Here is a 20,756-nt window from a genome sequence, read left to right as displayed (position 1 = left end):
TCCGGGCCTGTACCAGCCTTGCTGGGCCTTCGCCGGTTGCTCTCTCTGCCTCTGGTTTTTCAGGCCCTGCAGCAGATCCAGCGGAACCCCTCCGGAGGACGAGGCGTGTGGAGCAGGCAGAAAGGGGGATCCGTGGACCTCCCCCCAGAAGACGGCGGCGCCCTTTGGATCCGGACCTGTTTTGCTGCGTACCGGACCAACGCTTGGCGCCCCCCCACCGGAAGGGAGGTTCACTAGCGGCAGGGGAGCTGAACCATCGGCCCCCCTTGCATGTTCGGTCCCCCTGGGACAGGCCATCAACCTCAGGCGTTTCTTGTTTCTCTGCCCACAGCTGGACTCCGGCCCCCAGCAGGAATGGCGACGGCGGCTCAGCCAGGTGTGCGGCGCCACAATGCCGTCCGGCTAACCCTCCTGAACAGCGGAGAGGGGGGCAGCAGCGACAGGGTAGGCCCCCTGGTGGAGCACGGGGCGAATGGCGCAGCTGTGGAGGGCGCCACCGAGCCAGCGTCCACTAGGGGGGGAACCAATGCTGCTGCCCCAACAGCCAACAGCCAGAGGAGAGTGACAGGTATGACCCGCCTGGAGTTTAGCCGGGCAGTGCTTCAGCGAGCCATGGGCTTCGTGCCAGGCGACCTGAACTGCCTGGTGAAGGTTCCAGGTAACGCTGACATTTTTGAAATTAGCTTTAAAAACGCTAATGTCCTGGAGAGGTTCTGGAACCTCTATAGAGAGGGGAAGGACAGGTCTCCCCTTAACAACTTTCAAGTTGAGCCCCTGTCCGACACGGAAAGCAAAGTGGTCACTGTGCAGTTTTTTAATGAAACTGTACAGGACCACGATGTGAGTACGTGGTTGGGCAGGTATGGCCAAGTTAAATCTGAAGCCAGGAGGGTCCTGGATGAGGATGGAGTCTGGACCGGGGCCAGGAAATGGCTGGTCCAGCTCAAGCCTGACCCCTCTGCAGTGGGGGGGGTATGTCACATCCCCAGCACCATCACGCTGGGGAGACACCGGGGCGTGGTGTTTTATTACGGCATGCCCAAGCTGTGCAGGAACTGCGGCGAGTTAGGTCACTTGGCCGCAGCCTGCACAGTGGTCAAGTGCAAGTCGTGTGGCGGCGAGCACGAGACCAGGGCGTGCCGTGACCCGAGGCCCTGTAATCTTTGCGGGGTGAGGGGGCATCTCTTCCGGGATTGCCCCCTCTCGTACGCGAACAGGGCCCGGAGCACCGCGCCCCCACCACCGTCAATGACTGCCCCCCCTCCCCCACCCCACCCTACCCCCACACCACGCACTAGAGCACCCACCCCCCCTTTGCCCCAGCCTGACAGCCTAACCCCCACAACACAAACACTACCAATCCTTCCCTGCAGCACAACACCGGCAACCCCCACCTCAACAGCACCCCCTGTTACCCAACCCACTGTCACCACAGTTAAAGAGGAGCCTGACTCTGACACCCCCATTGTGGTGGAGGGGTCAGACTCCTCATCTGCAGAATCGGACACAAATTCCATCACTCCGTGGCAAAAACCTAAACGAAAAGGGAAAAGAATTCGATCACCCACAACAGCCAAACCGCAAAATACACCCAGCCAGCCTCCAAACCCAGCAATAACACGCCAACCGATCAACGCCAAAAGACAAACAGTACAATCTAATAAAAAACCGGTACACAGTCCCAAATCTTTCGCCAGGCCTAATACCCTTCCCAAACCTCCCACCCATCCACCAAAATCAGTACATTACAAGGAAAACCTACAAAACATCGGCACACTTCACCCCCACTCTATTAGGGACCAGCCAGCCCCCGGTCCGGACTCTCAAAGGGAGGCGACAACATCCCCCTCCTCCCAGGCCCTCCTAGGCCCTGGGGGGAGGCCTGGGGCAAAAACAACCACCCCCACCTCTCCAGGACGGAACCTCCCAGGCAGTCAGGAGGGGAGACCCATGGGAGAACATGGTCAGGGGGTGAGTAGGCGCCACAATAACCCGGATACAATTTTCAATACAATTAATCAAATCTGTCAGAATATGGCTAACAGCCATACTGGATCACCAGACACACAAAAACAATAAAATATCATGGCATACAACTTTACACTTACCACACTTAACACCCGCAGTATCAGACACCCCGACAAACGCACCACCGTTTTCTCCATTCTATCACAGATCCCCTCAGACGTCGTCCTACTCCAGGAATGTGGTATTCCGTTTCGGGAGTGGGATGGCGTTCTGGGGGAGGAATGGAGAATGGGAGACTCTCTCTGGTCTGGCTCAAACATCGCCAGAGCTGATGGGGTCGGCACGTTGATGAAAAATCCCTATGCAAAAATAACAGCACACAGCATTGTGGAGAGTGGGCGAATCCTCGTCACCGATCTCGAGGTCGGGGGTTCCCCACTCAGGGTCATCAACGTGTACGGTCCCACCAGCGTGGCCGAGAGAGTCTCCCTATTCACTAAACTACCACCACTGTTACACTGCACGATGCCCGTCGTCGTAGGGGGAGATTTCAACTGTGTTTTAAGAGATGAGGACCGCAGCAAACCAAGGCCGGATCGCTCCGGCACCCTGCTGCGGTCCCTCATCGAGGATTTCTCCCTCTGCGACGCCGGGGGCGCCTCTCCTCCCCAACACACTTTTGTGAGTTCCTCTGGCTCCTCCTCATCCAGAATTGACATGTTTCTGCTCTCCCCAGGCCTGAGGGTGCACAGCTATTCCACCAAGGCGGTGCACTTCTCGGACCACCACATGGTAACCGTGTCCCTGGTCTGGGAGAAACCTATAACCGTGGGTAAGGGGCTCTGGCGGATGAATATCAGCCATCTCCAAGACCCCCAGGTGCGTCTCTCCTTCTCGAGAAGATACCTGGAGTGGGTGAGTCTGAAACATCTCTTTGACTCCCCGGTGGAGTGGTGGGAGATGGTGAAGGAGCGAGTGCGGGGCTACTTCCGGGCAGTCGGACGGAGGAAGGCGAAGGAAGGGAGGGCAGTTTTTGAACGCCACAATGCTGCCCTCCAAAGACTAAGCCTCCTCCAGTCCCGAGGCCTGGATGTCAGCAGCGAAATTGCACAAGCTCGGCAGAGCCTCACCACCCTCTACCGGGAAGAGCGGAAGAAACAGACCTTCCGCTCCAAACTCCAGGGCCTCCAGGAGGATGAGAAGTGCACGCGGTTCTTCTTCCGCAGGGCACGAACCAAGACGAATAACATCTTGTCTCTCTATAACAGCAGAGGTGTGGTGGTGTCTGAAGAGGCGGAGGCCCGGGAGGTGGCCAAGGAGTTCTACGAGGGCCTTTACAGCGAGAGGCCCTCAGACGGGGCTCTCATGGACACCTTCCTGGGCTGCCTGGACAGACGCCTGGGAGATGAGCAGATGGAGGCGGAGTTGAGCACTGAGGAGCTCACCAGGGCCGTGCACTCCCTGAATACACACAAAGCTCCGGGCCCTGACGGAATCCCAGCTGAGTTTTACCAGGCTCACTGGGATCTCCTGAAGGGGGACGTGGCGGAAGTGTTCAGGGCTGCGTACAGGGAGGGGCGGTTAGGCGCCTCACTGAGACAGAGCTCAGTAGCTCTTGTCCCAAAGAAGGGGGACCTGAAGGACCTCCGCAACTGGCGGCCGATCAACCTCCTCTCAGTCGATTATAAGATCATGGCGAAGGCGCTGATGGGGAGGTTCCAAGGCCTGATAACATCGGTGATCGGACCGGACCAGACCTGCAGCGTGCAGGGGAGGTCCATAAATGACAACCTGCTCCTCGCGAGGGATCTAATCATCCACTCCGGGGAGCGGAGGTCCCCCTTGTGCCTTCTCAGTCTCGATCAAGAGAAGGCATTTGACCGGGTGAGTCACGTGTGCTTGGAGAGAGTGCTGGAGAAAATGAACATTCCTGGCCCCCTCCTGCGCTGGACAAAGATCTGTCTGACAGACATAACGGGCAGAGTGGTTGTCAATCGACAGCCCTCTGCCCCGTTCGATGTCAGGTCTGGCGTCAGGCAGGGGTGCCCTCTAGCATCTCTCCTGTACGTCATCTACCTGGAACCGTTCCTCCAGGCCATTAGGGCCAATCCAGGGGTGGTGGGCTATCCACTCCCTGGAGCGGGGGGGGAACGGCTAAAGGTGATGGCGTACATGGACGACATTGCCATCGTCGCCACAGACAGTCGTTCTATCGCTTGTGCCACCAAGGTGTTGGACGACTTCTGTGTGGCCACTGGCGCCCTGGTCAACAGGGACAAGAGTGAACTGTTTCTGTCTCCACATTGGAGTGAGGAGCTGACCGTTTCCTTCCCTGTGCGTAGGAATACCATCAAGCTCCTGGGGGTGACCTTCCAGGCTGACGGAGGAGGGAGAACCAGCTGGGAGGAAGCCCTCCGCCACGTCCAAAATAAAATCAGGAGCTGGAGTGCACGGCCCTTGACCATGGCGGGTAAGATCCTCGTCCTGAAGGCAATTGTCCTACCCATTCTGCTCTATGTGGGGAGGGTGTTTCCCCCAGACAAAGCCACCGGGAAGCTAATTACCCGGATGGCTTTCCGCTTTGTCTGGGGGAGCACCATGGAAAAACTTAAACGCGTCACCCTCCTCAAAGAGGAGCGGAATGGGGGGCGGGGGGTCCCAGACATTGTGAACATCATCATGGTGCAGGGTCTGGCCACCCTTGTCCAGAATGCAGGGAAGGTGGGTAAGGCCTCTGGTACCTTTGCCAGGTACTATGCCACCCCCTTCCTCAGAGCAATGGGCTTGGGTGTGCTGGACCTCACCATACCCTATAGCTGGGACCCCCCCTATGTCTATCGAACCCTGAAGGACTTTGCCTACAGGACGGGTCTGCCCAGGGCTGGCCTAACCTCGTGGAGCTATAAAATGATTATGGCTCATTTAAGATCTGGAGAAATTGTAACGCTCCCGAGGGGGGGGCCAGACCTGGACCCGCAAGTCATCTGGGCAAATGTAACACACAAATGTCTTACAAACAAACAAAAAGACATTGCCTGGATGACAGCCCATAGGTGTCTCCCCACACGAACATTTATGTATCGCCGGCACTTAGCCCTGACCGAGCGCTGCCCCCACGGATGCACTGACTCAGAACACATCCACCACCTGTTCTGGGAGTGCTCCGTGGCCAGGCGGGTCTGGGGCCTTGTTTGTTCCTCTGTCTCCCTAAGCAGGTTCCTGCCAAGATCCTCCCTGATGGCTGAGGGCGTCCTCTACGGTCCGCCGGGGGGATGCAAGTCCACCGTGCTCCAGCGTCAGTGGAGGATCATCAACACCGTGAAGCAGGTCCTGTGGGAGACGAGGAACATCAAGGTCTACCAGAAAACAGCTGTAGACCTGGTCACTCTCCGGAGGAGGATTCAAAACCTCCTCCAGGACGGCATTCTGGTGGACATGCACACGAACAAGAACCTGGCGAGAGAGAAGTGGGGGGTGGACCATTGGAAAGAATTCATCATATAGTCCACCCCCCCCAAGGGACACAGAAGGGACACAGAAGCCTCTCGGGACAACCAAACCTGAGCGGAATGGATTCTTTCTTTACTATTTTCTCGTCTTTTAATTCACCTTAGTTTCTTTATTGTTGAAATTGATTTTGTTAAGTTTTTGAAGGTCTCTTTGTAATATTTTGTAATCACTCTCTCTTTAAGTTTGTTTTCATTCCTTTGATGTCTTTGTTTCATTAGTTTAAGTTTTTGATTAAATGATTATTTTGTGTTAATTAGTGTGTTTTAAAAAAAGAAAAAGAATTTTAAAATGTAAAGAAATGTAAAAAAACCAATAAAACCACATTTTACTAAAGATTTCCGTGGAGAGGAACGCACCTGAGTTTGTGCTATTTTTGGATGCTCCGTCCACGGGACGGGGCAACTTCGAACGGTTTAAGGACAGACGGCAATGTGCGACAGGTATGCGGGTTGCTTGCGAGTCGCCGATGAGCCGAGCCGACTTGCTCGTTTCTGGCTTATCGCCTGCTTGCCGCGTGCGATCGATGCCCCGCTCGCTAAATAGCTTTGGTCGCTGCCTAGAGAGCAGCTATTCAGTAAGTAACAGTGTACTCGGTATGTGTCGAGTGTTTTTGGCGGCTGTGCCTGCCAGTGGAGGACAGTGGATCTTGGTGGGAGGAGCCAGCTGAGTCCGGTCGTTACGGTAGCTCGCCGACCGGCCAGTCAGTGCGTGCGCAGGGTTCTTGGGAAGGCGGGGAGGGGGGCCGGCTCCTGGGCCAGGTGGCGTCTTCCCCCGAGCGCGGTCCGGGGCCACCGGGAGGGCGCCGTCGGCAGGGGCCAGTTTGTGGTTATCGCTTCTCGGCCTTTTGGCTAAGATAGGCGGTCGAATCGTTGGTTGGTGGGAGAAGAGTCTTGTCACGCTCAAAAAAAAAAAGTAAGTAAATAATAGTTACCTTTTTGTTGCTTGTGTCTTTTTTTTGTGTGTAGATTGTGTTAAGAGCCCAACCGGAGAGGAGGAGTGAGGGGGTCCTCCGGGAGGGTAAGGCCCTTTTTGGGCTTGCTTTTCTTTGGTTCAGTGGTTGTTGGAGGTCTGTGTTTAATTGTTTGTAGTGTGGTTTAGTGTTTGTGTGGTGGCGTATCCGGGATGGCGGCTGCTAGGGTCGGCGCCCGGAGGCACTGCTGTGTGCGTTTCTCCTTAAAGGAGAAGGAAGGGAAGCTCCTGGAGATGTCCCGTTTGGACTTCTCCAGGAAGCTTCTCATGGGAGCCTTAAAGTTTGTGCCAGGAGACATAAACTGTTTGGTTGTGCTCCCGAGGGGTCGGGGCTTTGACGTAAGCTTCCGCACCCCTCAGCTGTTGGGTTCCTTCTGGAACTCAATCGAAAACATTAAAGAGAGCTTCTCAATGTTCGACATTGAGAGGCTCACAGATGACTCGGTTAAATACATTGTGTTCAAAATGTATAATGAGACGGTGGAGTCGGAAGACCTGGTAGCCTGGTTAAGGAACTACTGCCTGGTTAGGGGGCCAGGCCAGAAAATAATGGATGTAGATGGAATTTGGACTGGGAGTTGGAAGGTCCCTGTAAAATTGGTGGAGGACAAAAATGGATATGGGGGGTTAAGGCATCTGCCCTCCCTAATTGTTCTGGGGGAGAACAGGGGGCTGGTCTTCTACCAAGGCCAGCCAAAACTCTGCAGAAAGTGTGGGGCCTATGGCCATTTGGCAGAGGCCTGCCAAGTCGTTTTTTGTAACAGGTGCAGGGAGGTGGGGCATCTCGCGGCTGAGTGCGTAAATGGAATCAGGTGCAATCTCTGCAGGTCTTCAGACCACCTGTTCAGAGATTGCCCTGATTCCTACGCGAACAGGGCCAAGCAGGCGAGGGCTGACGCCCGGGAGAGGCAGCGGGAGGAGGGGGAGGCCATGAGGAAGGAGCAGGAGGAGAAGGAAGAGGGAAAGGGTGAGGAAGCCCAGGAAGGGGCAGAAGGTGGAAATGGTGGTCAGGGTGTGGCTGGAACGAGTGGAGTGAGGGAGAATGTGGGAGAGAATGAGGGAGAGCCAGGTGGAGTGAATGTGTGCACAAACGAGGGAATGAGTGTGGGCGTGGCTGGGGGGAAGAGTGCAGGTGAGAATGGGGGAGCAAATGAGGGAACGAGTGTGGGCGCGGCTGGTGGAAAGGGCGCTGGTGAGAATGTGAGAGAGAACGAGGGAGAGGCAGGTGGAGTGAATGTGAAGGTTAATGAGGGAATGAGTGTGGGCGTGGCCGGGAAAGAAGGTGCAGGTGAGGAGGTGGAAGTGAAGGAGGGGGAGAACAGGGAGAAAGAAAGGGCCTGTGAACCCGTCGAGTCTCTGTACTCTGACTCCGACTCTGACGCAGTCTTCATGGAGACTGTAACAGAGGGGGAGAGTGATGAGGAAATGTTGGTGGAAGGAATGGTCCGCAAAAGAGGTGCAGAGACTGGAACGGAAGGGGTGGAAAGAAAGAAAAGGGGGGTGAGGGAGAGGTGGGGCTTGATGGCTGGGCTGTCAGACAGCGGGTCATCGGGCTCCTCCCCAATTTACCCGGAGCAAGGACAAAACCAGGCCCCCTATATCTCCGAGACAGAACCATCGTCATCTGCTGGGTCACCAGCAGGTGGCGGTGGGGTTTTAAAGTGATGGTGAGTATGGCATTTCTTTTAACTTCGTGGTGTTTTTAATTTTTTCTGCCTGTTCTAACCCTCACTTCTGAATTTAAAAATGGCTTCCCAGCACATGCCCCTCACGGTGGCAACCATTAATGTGTGCAGCGTGAGGACATTAAAGAGGGCAAGATCTGTGTTGTGTGCTTTGGAAAGTGTGCAAGCAGATGTGATTTGCCTACAGGAGTGTGGGCTGCCATATCGCTCCTCCTACAGGATGTGGGAGGACCTATGGCAGCAGGGGCCGTCTCTCTGGAGCGGCTCCCACTCCAATCGGGCGGATGGTGTGGCAGTGCTGGTGAAGAACAGAAACATTGAGGTGAAGGGGAGCACAGTGGTGAGAACAGGCAGAGTTTTAACAGTATCTCTCTCTTTTAATGAAACGACTTTTAACCTCGTGAATATTTATTGCCCGCAGGGGAAGCAGGAGCGCTGGGAGCTCCTTCAGGAGCTCCCCACATATCTTTTAGGGAGAGCTCCTCTGCTATTGGTTGGGGATTTTAATTGCGTTTTAAACAGGGCTGGGCGGAGGGGAGCAGGGGACGATTTTAAAATGGACAAAACGTCCTTTTATTTGAATAATTTAATAAAGGATTTTAAACTCACTGATATTTATTCTGCACTTAACCCGGGGCAGGAGGGTTTTACCTGGCGCACGAGTGATGGATCCCGAGCATCGAGGATTGACTTCCTCTTTGCCAGGGGTTTTGCTGGTCTGGCATCGTCTCTGAGCCCGGTATTCTACTCAGACCATTCCCTGTTGTGCTGCTCCCTGGCTGTGAAGTCAGGTGTAGCAGTCGGCAGGGGAATATGGAAACTGAACTGCCGGTTGTTGGAGGACCCGGCAGTAGTGATGGCTTTTAATGAAGTGTATGAAGAATGGCGGACCCTCCAATGTTTTTATGAGACCCGGGCTGAGTGGTGGGAGTGGGTAAAAAAACAAATAAAGGGATTTTTTATTAAGCAGGGGAGGGAGGAAAAAGCAAAGGAGAGGAGGGTGTGGGTGGGACTACAAAAAAGGTTAAATAGATACGGGAATTTAATAAATATGGGGTTTGATTTTAAAGAAGAATATAAAGAGGTCAAAAGAGAGATGGAGATTTTAATGGAGAAGAAATGCCAAAGCATCATTTTTAGCAGTAGAGAAAAGGAGATAGAGGAGGGAGAAAAATGTACTCGATTCTTTTTTAAAAAGATTTTATCAAGGAATATTTTAATGAAAGGTCTGAAGGGAGAAGATGGAGTTTTAAATACAGATACAGATGGCATGCTAAGGGTGGTGGAGGGGTTTTATGGTAATTTATTTAGGGAAAGGGAGGTAGAGGAGGGAAGGACGGGGGAGGTGCTAAATTTTATAGAGGGGGTGGTGGAGGATAGCGGCATTTTGGAAGGAGGAATTGGGAGGGAAGAGATAACACGCAGTTTCAAGTCTTTTAAAAAAGGCAAAGCACCTGGCCTAGATGGGCTGCCACAGGAATTTTATGGAAAATTTTGGTATTTATTAGAATCAGATCTTTTAAATATTTTTAACGAATTGGACAATTTTAAAATTTTACCTAAGAGTTTTAGAGAGGGGGTGGTCACACTAATTTTTAAGAAAGGAGAGAGGCACGAGATAAAGAATTGGCGCCCGATCACCCTTTTAAATTTCGATTTTAAACTCTTGAGTAAGATTTTAACCCTGAGGATGAGGACGGTTTTACCTGACGTGATCCACCCGGATCAAACTTGTGCTGTGGCTGGAAGGAGGATCACTGACAGCCTCGTACTGGTAAGAGACGCCATCTGTTTTGCGAGAGACAGAAACATTCGGCTCGCCGTACTAAATTTAGATTTTGAAAAGGCGTTCGATCGAGTCTCGCACCAGTACCTGTTCAAGGTGCTGGGGAAAATGGGCTTTTCGGCGGGGTTCATAGCACGGGTGGGGCTTCTGTACACGGGGATTAGAAGCAGAATCCTGGTGAACGGGGTCCTCTCCAAGGCAGTAGATGTCCGCTGCGGTGTCCGCCAGGGCTGTCCGTTATCGCCACTTCTGTTTGTGTGCTGTATAGAGCCACTGGCACAAGTGTTGAGAAGGGATACCCGGATATCAGGGCTGGGCATTCCAGGGAGCGGTGGGCAGGAGGCCCGCTGCATTTTATACATGGACGACGTGACCGTACTTTGCACTGACCAGCCTTCCATTGACCGGACTGTTGACAGGACAGTGTGGTTTGGGAGGGCCTCAGGGGCAAAACTTAACAAGGACAAGTGTGACCTGAAACTGTACGGACGTTGGACAGAGACTGAGCTCTCTGGAATGCCAATGACGGCAAGACCTGACCAAGTGAGAATCCTCGGGGTCCATTTTAATGCTGACGGACGTGGGGATGGGAACTGGGAGGGGATTTTAAAAACAACAGAAAAACGGCTGGGGTTTTGGAGACTGAGGGAACTATCGCTGGAGGGCAAAATACTCATTTTAAAATCAGTGATTTTACCCTTGTGGCTGTTTGTGAGTGTTGTGTTTGTGCCGTCTCGTGCCGTGTTGTCTCGTCTTGATCGTGCTGTGTTTTATTTTTTATGGGGCACAAAATGGGAGCGGTTGCCCAGAACGGTGGTGAAGAAGGAACCAGAGAAGGGTGGGAAGGGGGTTCTGGACTTTTACACTGTGTTGTGGTGCCACTTTGTGGCGCTGCAGGTGTCCTTGTGTCTGTCCTTGTCATGTAAAGCGTCCTTTTTTGTCAAGTTTTTTAGCGGGGCCTATTTTAGAAGCATTGGGGTGGTGAGGGTGCCTTTAACGGTGCCCTTGGCTTTTAAAATGGTGGGAGGGTATATGAATATGAAGGCCTTTTTAAAGAAGATGGGGTTGGAAGGGGTGGGAGCGGGGGTTTTAACTAACCACAAGTCTCTCCTGTCCTTTGTGCAGGGTAGGGATCCGGTGAGCCAGGTGCGTGAGCTGGCAGTAGGCCAGCCGGAGGAAGTTTGGAACGCTGTGGCCCACCCAGATCTGCTGCACCGTCATAGAGACCTGGCCTGGCTGGCGGCGCATGGGGTCCTCCCGGTCCAAGGAGTGCTGCATGCCCGGAGACTGGCCAGGACTGCAGAGTGCCCTTGGCCCAGGTGTGAAGAGGAGGAGTCGGTCCGCCACTGTCTATGGGACTGCCCGGTGGCAAGGACCCTCTGGACACAGTGCGGGCCCCTGATCCAGCTGCTGCTGGGAGCGGGACTGACCCTGCAGTGCCAGATGGTGCTGTACGGCGTTGGCAGGGGAAGGACCTCACGCCGGTGGAGGTGCCTGTGGCTGGCCATAAACTGTGGGAAACAGGCCATCTGGACTGCCCGCACTGTGTGGATCAAAGAGAACAGGGCCTTGTCACCGGAGGCACTGAGGAGGGTGGCGTTTGCCTCCCTCAGAGACTACATGTGGCGTGACCGGCGGAGAAGAGGAGTGGACTGGGCCAAGGGGGCATGGGGGCATGCAGCCTGGACAATGATCATGGGGCCGGGAGGGCCAGCCTGACCGGCCGGGATCTGTTATGACGAGGTAACAGGGGCGGTGTGAAGGCAGGTTGTTTAAGAGCGCCCACCGCTGCCCGGTACAAAGGTCGTCTGTTTTAATGATTGTGGTTGTGATTTTAAATATTGTGTGTGCTTTTATTGGGAAAAAAGGAAGGGCAAAGGGTCCTCGTGGGAATTTTAATGAAATTACTTACTTTTATTGTATTTAAATATATGTTTTTACTGTAATGTAATTTTGTTATTTATGAAGTGATATTTATTTCTGTAAGGACATGCCCGAGCACAAAAAATGTATTGTATTTAAAGAATGTGTTGATATAATAAACCTTTTAAAAACAAAATCTGTTCTTATCAGTTTAATATCTGATACGTCCCCTATCAGGGGACTATATATTAAACGGATTTTTGGCACAGGGAGTCGGAGAAGGAGCTTGCTCCGTCCGCTTCAAGCATCGACCCGTTATTGCAGTGCGTTCGGGAACGGTGCGCCTCTCCAAGTTTTGTGCAAAAAAAGGTTGTGTTTTGTTGCCCTGTTCTTCCCCCTTTTTGTTTGTTTGTTTGTTTGTTTATTTTGTATATATGTAAATTGTGTTGTAAATAGGGTGAATATGTGCCCTTGTTGTAAGTGTGCTTGCCTCTGTTTTTTAGCAAAATGATGTAGTTTTCTGTGCGGGACGTAACTGTTTGTTGTCATTGCGCTGTCTCGCTTTTCCCACCTTCCCTCTCGGATTGTCTGTCCGGCCGGCTGGCGGCAGTGGCAACCCCGGGTCAGTGGGAGTGGCTGGGAAGGGGGCCGGAGGCGCCTGGTGCGCTGAAAGGTCACATTTCGCTCGGGTTTCTCTTCAGCACGCACAAATCTTTCGCCTTTTACTAAAGATTTCCGTGGAGAGGAACGCACCTGAGTTTGTGCTATTTTTGGATGCTCCGTCCACGGGACTGGGCAACTTCGAACGGTTTAAGGACAGACGGCAATGTGCGACAGGTATGCGGGTTGCTTGCGAGTCGCCGATGAGCCGAGCCGACTTGCTCGTTTCTGGCTTATCGCCTGCTTGCCGCGTGCGATCGATGCCCCGCTCGCTAAATAGCTTTGGTCGCTGCCTAGAGAGCAGCTATTCAGTAAGTAACAGTGTACTCGGTATGTGTCGAGTGTTTTTGGCGGCTGTGCCTGCCAGTGGAGGACAGTGGATCTTGGTGGGAGGAGCCAGCTGAGTCCGGTCGTTACGGTAGCTCGCCGACCGGCCAGTCAGTGCGTGCGCAGGGTTCTTGGGAAGGCGGGGAGGGGGGCCGGCTCCTGGGCCAGGTGGCGTCTTCCCCCGAGCGCGGTCCGGGGCCACCGGGAGGGCGCCGTCGGCAGGGGCCAGTTTGTGGTTATCGCTTCTCGGCCTTTTGGCTAAGATCAAGGGTAAGAGCCAGGATGGTTCATGGTTCCCCTTGGGTCTCTGCCTTAGGCCTGGAGCTTGCCAGATCGGCTCTCAAGCCAGGCTTCGGCCTGGTGGTGAGGAGCGATCGGGGGGTTTTATTTTTTTCCCTCCTTATTGTATAGTTAGGACCCTACGGGGCTAGAGTAATACCCTACGGGGTTTGAGTTGTACCCTACGGGGTTTGAGTGAATACCCTACGGGGTTTAGCGGATTGGATTTATGGCTAAACGGGAATTTGGATTTGGACGGGGATTGATTTGGAGAGTGATTTGGATATGGTTGCGATTGTATATATGTATATAAGGAGTAGTTTAGAGGAGATTTAGTAAAAAATAGGTAAAACTCTGAGCCAACGCTAAGGCCTTGACTCAGAGCTTCACCACAAAAAAAAAAAAAAAAAAAAAAAATCTGTTCTTATCAGTTTAATATCTGATACGTCCCCTATCAGGGGACTATATATTAAACGGATTTTTGGCACAGGGAGTCGGAGAAGGAGCTTGCTCCGTCCGCTTCAAGCATCGACCCGTTATTGCAGTGCGTTCGGGAACGGTGCGCCTCTCCAAGTTTTGTGCAAAAAAAGGTTGTGTTTTGTTGCCCTGTTCTTCCCCCTTTTTGTTTGTTTGTTTGTTTGTTTATTTTGTATATATGTAAATTGTGTTGTAAATAGGGTGAATATGTGCCCTTGTTGTAAGTGTGCTTGCCTCTGTTTTTTAGCAAAATGATGTAGTTTTCTGTGCGGGACGTAACTGTTTGTTGTCATTGCGCTGTCTCGCTTTTCCCACCTTCCCTCTCGGATTGTCTGTCCGGCCGGCTGGCGGCAGTGGCAACCCCGGGTCAGTGGGAGTGGCTGGGAAGGGGGCCGGAGGCGCCTGGTGCGCTGAAAGGTCACATTTCGCTCGGGTTTCTCTTCAGCACGCACAAATCTTTCGCCTTTTACTAAAGATTTCCGTGGAGAGGAACGCACCTGAGTTTGTGCTATTTTTGGATGCTCCGTCCACGGGACGGGGCAACTTCGAACGGTTTAAGGACAGACGGCAATGTGCGACAGGTATGCGGGTTGCTTGCGAGTCGCCGATGAGCCGAGCCGACTTGCTCGTTTCTGGCTTATCGCCTGCTTGCCGCGTGCGATCGATGCCCCGCTCGCTAAATAGCTTTGGTCGCTGCCTAGAGAGCAGCTATTCAGTAAGTAACAGTGTACTCGGTATGTGTCGAGTGTTTTTGGCGGCTGTGCCTGCCAGTGGAGGACAGTGGATCTTGGTGGGAGGAGCCAGCTGAGTCCGGTCGTTACGGTAGCTCGCCGACCGGCCAGTCAGTGCGTGCGCAGGGTTCTTGGGAAGGCGGGGAGGGGGGCCGGCTCCTGGGCCAGGTGGCGTCTTCCCCCGAGCGCGGTCCGGGGCCACCGGGAGGGCGCCGTCGGCAGGGGCCAGTTTGTGGTTATCGCTTCTCGGCCTTTTGGCTAAGATCAAGTGTAGTATCTGTTCTTATCAGTTTAATATCTGATACGTCCCCTATCAGGGGACTATATATTAAACGGATTTTTGGCACAGGGAGTCGGAGAAGGAGCTTGCTCCGTCCGCTTCAAGCATCGACCCGTTATTGCAGTGCGTTCGGGAACGGTGCGCCTCTCCAAGTTTTGTGCAAAAAAAGGTTGTGTTTTGTTGCCCTGTTCTTCCCCCTTTTTGTTTGTTTGTTTGTTTGTTTATTTTGTATATATGTAAATTGTGTTGTAAATAGGGTGAATATGTGCCCTTGTTGTAAGTGTGCTTGCCTCTGTTTTTTAGCAAAATGATGTAGTTTTCTGTGCGGGACGTAACTGTTTGTTGTCATTGCGCTGTCTCGCTTTTCCCACCTTCCCTCTCGGATTGTCTGTCCGGCCGGCTGGCGGCAGTGGCAACCCCGGGTCAGTGGGAGTGGCTGGGAAGGGGGCCGGAGGCGCCTGGTGCGCTGAAAGGTCACATTTCGCTCGGGTTTCTCTTCAGCACGAATTAACCTGTTGCCTACCACTGGCTTGCTAGTGGTAGACAAGGGGTTTTCGGCTGTTCCTTGAGAGGCTTCTCAGAGCTTGTGTCCCTTCTCTCTCTCCCTTTTTCCTCCCTTTCTTGGCTCCTTCGCCCCTCTCTTTTTTCCACCTGGTTTTTCCTCCTAACCTGACGGGCTGCGAGTTCCGTTCCCAGTACGTGGCTTGACCGCGGCTGGTGCGGACTCGCAGTTCACGGACCACCCCCGGAACAGCTGTACCTGGAGCGAGGAGAGAGTACCAGTGGCTTGACCGCGGCCCTCTCTGACCTCCAGGTACCCCAGGGCCTGTTGGGAGGAACCAACCAGGTGGCTGGAGAGAAGGAGCGAGGGAGCTGATCCAGGAACTGCGGAGGGAGCTGCCGTTGCCAGAGCCTGCCACCAGAGGGAGCCGGACCCGGAGGAGGATCCAGAGAGCCAGCCAAGAAGCCCGGGACTCCACCACCTTTTCCTGGACTAAGGCGGCGACGAGGATCCTCGAGAGCCAGCCAGCGGAGGCAGAGACTCGCCTGGAGGCCACCCTGCCAGAAGACTCCCGCCATCCGGAGGACGAGCTCCACTGCTGCAGAACGCTTTCCTGCCGAAAGCCAGAGGCGAGTACCAGAGCTGCCCGGAGAGAACGCCCGGAAGGGCTGCTCTCCGGGCCTGTACCAGCCTTGCTGGGCCTTCGCCGGTTGCTCTCTCTGCCTCTGGTTTTTCAGGCCCTGCAGCAGATCCAGCGGGACCCCTCCGGAGGACGAGGCGTGCGGAGCAGGCAGAAAGGGGGATCCGTGGACCTCCCCCCAGAAGACGGCGGCGCCCTTTGGATCCGGACCTGCTTGCTGCGTACCGGACCAACGCTTGGCGCCCCCCCACCGGAAGGGAGGTTCACTAGCGGCAGGGGAGCTGAACCATCGGCCCCCCTTGCATGTTCGGTCCCCCTGGGACAGGCCATCAACCTCAGGCGTTTCTTGTTTCTCTGCCTACAGCTGGACTCCGGCCCCCAGCAGGAATGGCGACGGCGGCTCAGCCAGGTGTGCGGCGCCACAATGCCGTCCGGCTAACCCTCCTGAACAGCGGAGAGGGGGGCAGCAGCGACAGGGTAGGCCCCCTGGTGGAGCACGGGGTGAATGGCGCAGCTGTGGAGGGCGCCACCGAGCCAGCGTCCACTAGGGGGGGAACCAATGCTGCTGCCCCAACAGCCAACAGCCAGAGGAGAGTGACAGGTATGACCCGCCTGGAGTTTAGCCGGGCAGTGCTTCAGCGAGCCATGGGCTTCGTGCCAGGCGACCTGAACTGCCTGGTGAAGGTTCCAGGTAACGCTGATATCTTTGAAATTAGCTTTAAAAACGCTAATGTCCTGGAGAGGTTCTGGAACCTCTTTAGAGAGGGGAAGGACAAGGCCCCCCTCAGCAACTTTGAGGTAGAGCCCCTGTCCGACACGGAAAACAAAGTGGTCACTGTACAGTTTTATAATGAAGCTGTACAGGACCACGATGTGAGTACGTGGTTGGGCAGGTATGGCAGTGTTAAATCAGGATCTCGGAGGGTCCTGGATGAGGACGGAGTCTGGACCGGGGCCAGAAAATGGCTGGTCCAGCTAAAATCTGACCCCTCTGTAGTCGGGGGGGTATGTCATATCCCCAGCACCATCACGCTGGGGAGACACCGGGGCGTGGTGTTTTATCACGGCATGCCCAAGCTGTGCAGGAACTGCGGCGAGTTAGGTCACTTGGCCGCAGCCTGCACAGTGGTCAAGTGCAAGTCGTGTGGCGGCGAGCACGAGACCAGGGCGTGCCGTGACCCGAGGCCCTGTAATCTTTGCGGGGTGAGGGGGCATCTCTTCCGTGATTGCCCCCTCTCGTACGCGAACAGGGCCCGGAGCACCGCGCCCCTACCACCGTCATTGACTGCCCCCCCGCTCCCTACCCCGCTCCCTACCCCTCTTATACCCATAATAATTGAAAATACATTCACGTCCCCCCCCATTCAGCCTGACAACACACCAACACAGGCACCGAGCACGGCACAAGACCTCCCCTGCAGCACTATTTCGGAAATCCCAAACAGCACAGTTCCCCTGATTACCCTATCCCCAATCACCACAGTAAAGGAGGAGCCTGACTCCGACATCCTCATCACGGTGGAGGAGTCAGACTCCTCAACCACAGACACTGATGACACCATCACACCCTGGCAGAAGGCGAAATCCAAAAAGGGCAAAAGAATGAGATCACCAAAAACTACAGTTCAGCACAATTTTCCCACCCAGCCTGCAAATCCAGCAATAACACGCCAAACCAAACTAGCCAAAAGAGCCGTTGTGACAAACCAAAAAGAAACCCCACAAACTTCCGTTAGGCCAAATCCCCTACCACGCCCAAACAAACCAACCCCACCACCATCAAAGCCGAGACAGACCGGTTACCACACCTTTAGCACTCTTCATCCCAGAACCACTAAGGACCAGCCAGTCCCTGGTCCAGACTCTGTAAACGGGACCCAAACAACATCCGCCTCTCAGGGCCCTCCAGGGGCTGGGGGGAAGCCTGGGGTAAGAACATCTGCCCCCACCTCTCCAGGACGGAACCTCCCAGGCAGTCGGGAGGGGAGACCCATGGGAGCACATGGTCAGGGGGTGAGTAGGCGCCAAAATAACCCAGACACAATTTTCTCTACAATTGACCAAATGTGCCAGAAAATTTCCAGTAACAACTCCGGTACACCAGACACACACCAAAAATAAACTTTATGGAAAACACAATCACATTAACAACACTCAACACTCGCAGCATTAAACATCCAGACAAACGCTCAACAGTTTTCTCCATTCTTTCACAAATCCCCTCGGACGTCGTCCTGCTCCAGGAATGTGGTATCCCGTTCCGGGAGTTGGATGGCGTTCTGGGGGGGGAATGGAGAATGGGAGACTCTCTCTGGTCTGGCTCTAACATCGCCAGAGCTGATGGGGTCGGCACGTTGACGAAGAATCCCTTTGTAAAAACAACAGCACACAATATTGTGGAGAGTGGGCGAATCCTCGTCACTGATTTCGATGTCGGGGGTTCCCCACTCAGGGTCGTCAACGTGTACGGCCCCACCAGTGTGGCCGAGAGAGTCTCCCTTTTCACAAAATTACGCTCCATATTACACACTACAATGCCCGTCGTCGTAGGGGGAGATTTCAACTGTGTTTTAAGAGATGAGGACCGCAGCAAACCAAGGCCGGACCGCTCCGGCACCCTGCTGCGGTCCCTCATCGAGGATTTCTCCCTCTGCGACGCCGGGGGCGCCTCTCCTCCCCAGCATACGTTTGTGAACTCCTCTGGCTCCTCCTCATCCAGAATTGACATGTTTCTGCTCTCCCCAGGCCTGAGGGTGCACAGCTATTCCATCAAGGCGGTGCACTTCTCGGACCACCACATGGTAACCGTGTCCCTGGTCTGGGAGAAATCGATAACCGTGGGTAAGGGGCTCTGGCCTCAGACGGGGCTCTCATGGACACCTTCCTGGGCTGCCTGGACAGACGCCTGGGAGATGAGCAGATGGAGGCGGAGTTGAGCACTGAGGAGCTCACCAGGGCCGTGCACTCCCTGAATACACACAAAGCTCCGGGCCCTGACGGAATCCCAGCTGAGTTTTACCAGGCTCACTGGGATCTCCTGAAGGGGGACGTGGCGGAAGTGTTCAGGGCTGCGTACAGGGAGGGGCGGTTAGGCGCCTCACTGAGACAGAGCTCAGTAGCTCTTGTCCCAAAGAAGGGGGACCTGAAGGACCTCCGCAACTGGCGGCCGATCAACCTCCTCTCAGTCGATTATAAGATCATGGCGAAGGCGCTGATGGGGAGGTTCCAAGGCCTGATAACATCGGTGATCGGACCGGACCAGACCTGCAGTGTGCAGGGGAGGTCCATAAATGACAACCTGCTCCTCGCGAGGGATCTAATCATCCACTCCGGGGAGCGGAGGTCCCCCTTGTGCCTTCTCAGTCTCGATCAAGAGAAGGCATTTGACCGGGTGAGTCACGTGTGCTTGGAGAGAGTGCTGGAGAAAATGAACATTCCTGGCCCCCTCCTGCGCTGGACAAAGATCTGTCTGACAGACATAACGGGCAGAGTGGTTGTCAATCGACAGCCCTCTGCCCCGTTCGATGTCAGGTCTGGCGTCAGGCAGGGGTGCCCTCTAGCATCTCTCCTGTACGTCATCTACCTGGAACCGTTCCTCCAGGCCATCAGGGCCAATCCAGGAGTGGTGGGCTATCCACTCCCTGGAGCGGGGGGGGAACGGCTAAAGGTGATGGCGTACATGGACGACATTGCCATCGTCGCCACAGACAGTCGTTCTATCGCTTGTGCCATCAAGGTGTTGGACGACTTCTGTGTGGCCACTGGCGCCCTGGTCAACAGGGACAAGAGTGAACTGTTTCTGTCTCCACATTGGAGTGAGGAGCTGACCGTTTCCTTCCCTGTGCGTAGGAATACCATCAAGCTCCTGGGGGTGACCTTCCAGGCTGACGGAGGAGGGAGAACCAGCTGGGAGGGAGCCCTCCGCCACGTCCAAAATAAAATCAGGAGCTGGAGTGCACGGCCCTTGACCATGGCGGGTAAGATCCTTGTCCTGAAGGCAATTGTCCTACCCATTCTGCTCTATGTGGGGAGGGTGTTTCCCCCAGACAAAGCCACCGGGAAGCTAATCACTCGGATGGCTTTCCGCTTTGTCTGGGGGAGCACCATGGAAAAACTTAAACGCGTCACCCTCCTCAAAGAGGAGCGGAATGGGGGGCGGGGGGTCCCAGACATTGTCAACATCATTATGGTGCAGGGTCTGGCCACCCTTGTCCAGAATGCAGGGAAGGTGGGTAAGGCCTCTGGTACCTTTGCCAGGTACTATGCCACCCCCTTCCTCAGAGCAATGGGCTTGGGTGTGCTGGACCTCACCATACCCTACAGCTGGGACCCCCCCTATGTCTATCGAGCCCTGAAGGACTTTGCCTACAGGACGGGTCTGCCCAGGGCTGGCCTAACCTCGTGGAGCTACAAAATGATCATGGCTCATTTACGATCTGGCCAAATTGTAACGCTCCCGAGGGGGGGGCCAGACCTGGACCCGCAAGTCATCTGGGCAAATGTGACACATAAGTGTATCACAAACAAACAAAAAGACATTGCCTGGATGACAGCCCATAGGTGTCTCCCCACTAGAACATTTATGTATCGCCGGCACTTAGCCCTGACTGAACGCTGCCCCCACGGATGCACTGACTCGGAACACATCCACCACCTGTTCTGGGAGTGCTCCGTGGCCAGGCGGGTCTGGGGCCTTGTTTGTTCCTCTGTCTCCCTAAGCAGGTTCCTGCCGAGGTCCTCCCTGATGGCTGAGGGCATCCTCTACGGTCCGCCGGGGGGATGCAAGACCACCGTGCTCCAGCGTCAGTGGAGGATCATCAACACCGTGAAGCAGGTCCTGTGGGAGACGAGGAACATCAAGGTCTACCAGAAAACATCTGTAGACCTGATCACTCTCCGGAGGAGGATCCAAAACCTCCTCCAGGACGGCATTCTGGTGGACATCCGCACTAACAAGAACCTGGCGAGAGAGAAGTGGGGGGTGGACCACTGGAAAGAATTCATTATATAGTCCACCCCCCCCCTAAGGGACACAGAAGCCTCTCGGGACAGCAAACCCGAGCGAAATGGACTTTCTTT

At 54.5% G+C, this 20,756-nt stretch overlaps 4 non-coding genes and 1 pseudogene across 4 annotated transcripts; all 5 read left to right on the top strand.

Moving 5' to 3' along the window:
• Window positions 1-11,958: 11,958 nt before the first annotated feature.
• LOC133106315 (U2 spliceosomal RNA) lies at window positions 11,959-12,130 on the top strand (annotated as a pseudogene).
• Window positions 12,131-12,462: 332 nt separating this feature from the next.
• On the top strand, window positions 12,463-12,574 carry LOC133106589 (U5 spliceosomal RNA). Its single transcript, XR_009704551.1, has one exon. It is a non-coding gene; the product is annotated as a U5 spliceosomal RNA (small nuclear RNA).
• Window positions 12,575-13,427: 853 nt separating this feature from the next.
• LOC133106513 (U2 spliceosomal RNA) lies at window positions 13,428-13,617 on the top strand. The gene has a single exon (XR_009704528.1). It is a non-coding gene; the product is annotated as a U2 spliceosomal RNA (small nuclear RNA).
• A 332-nt stretch (window positions 13,618-13,949) lies between these two features.
• On the top strand, window positions 13,950-14,061 carry LOC133105699 (U5 spliceosomal RNA). The gene has a single exon (XR_009703893.1). It is a non-coding gene; the product is annotated as a U5 spliceosomal RNA (small nuclear RNA).
• Window positions 14,062-14,493: 432 nt separating this feature from the next.
• Window positions 14,494-14,684, top strand: LOC133106393 (U2 spliceosomal RNA). Its single transcript, XR_009704484.1, has one exon. It is a non-coding gene; the product is annotated as a U2 spliceosomal RNA (small nuclear RNA).
• Window positions 14,685-20,756: the final 6,072 nt, after the last annotated feature.

Source organism: Conger conger, chromosome 12 (genome assembly GCF_963514075.1).
Source record: "Conger conger chromosome 12, fConCon1.1, whole genome shotgun sequence".
Classification (NCBI taxonomy): Eukaryota; Metazoa; Chordata; class Actinopteri; order Anguilliformes; family Congridae; genus Conger; species Conger conger.
The sequence above is the reverse complement of the archived record's forward strand: the minus strand, read 5'-3'. Positions and strand labels throughout refer to the sequence as shown.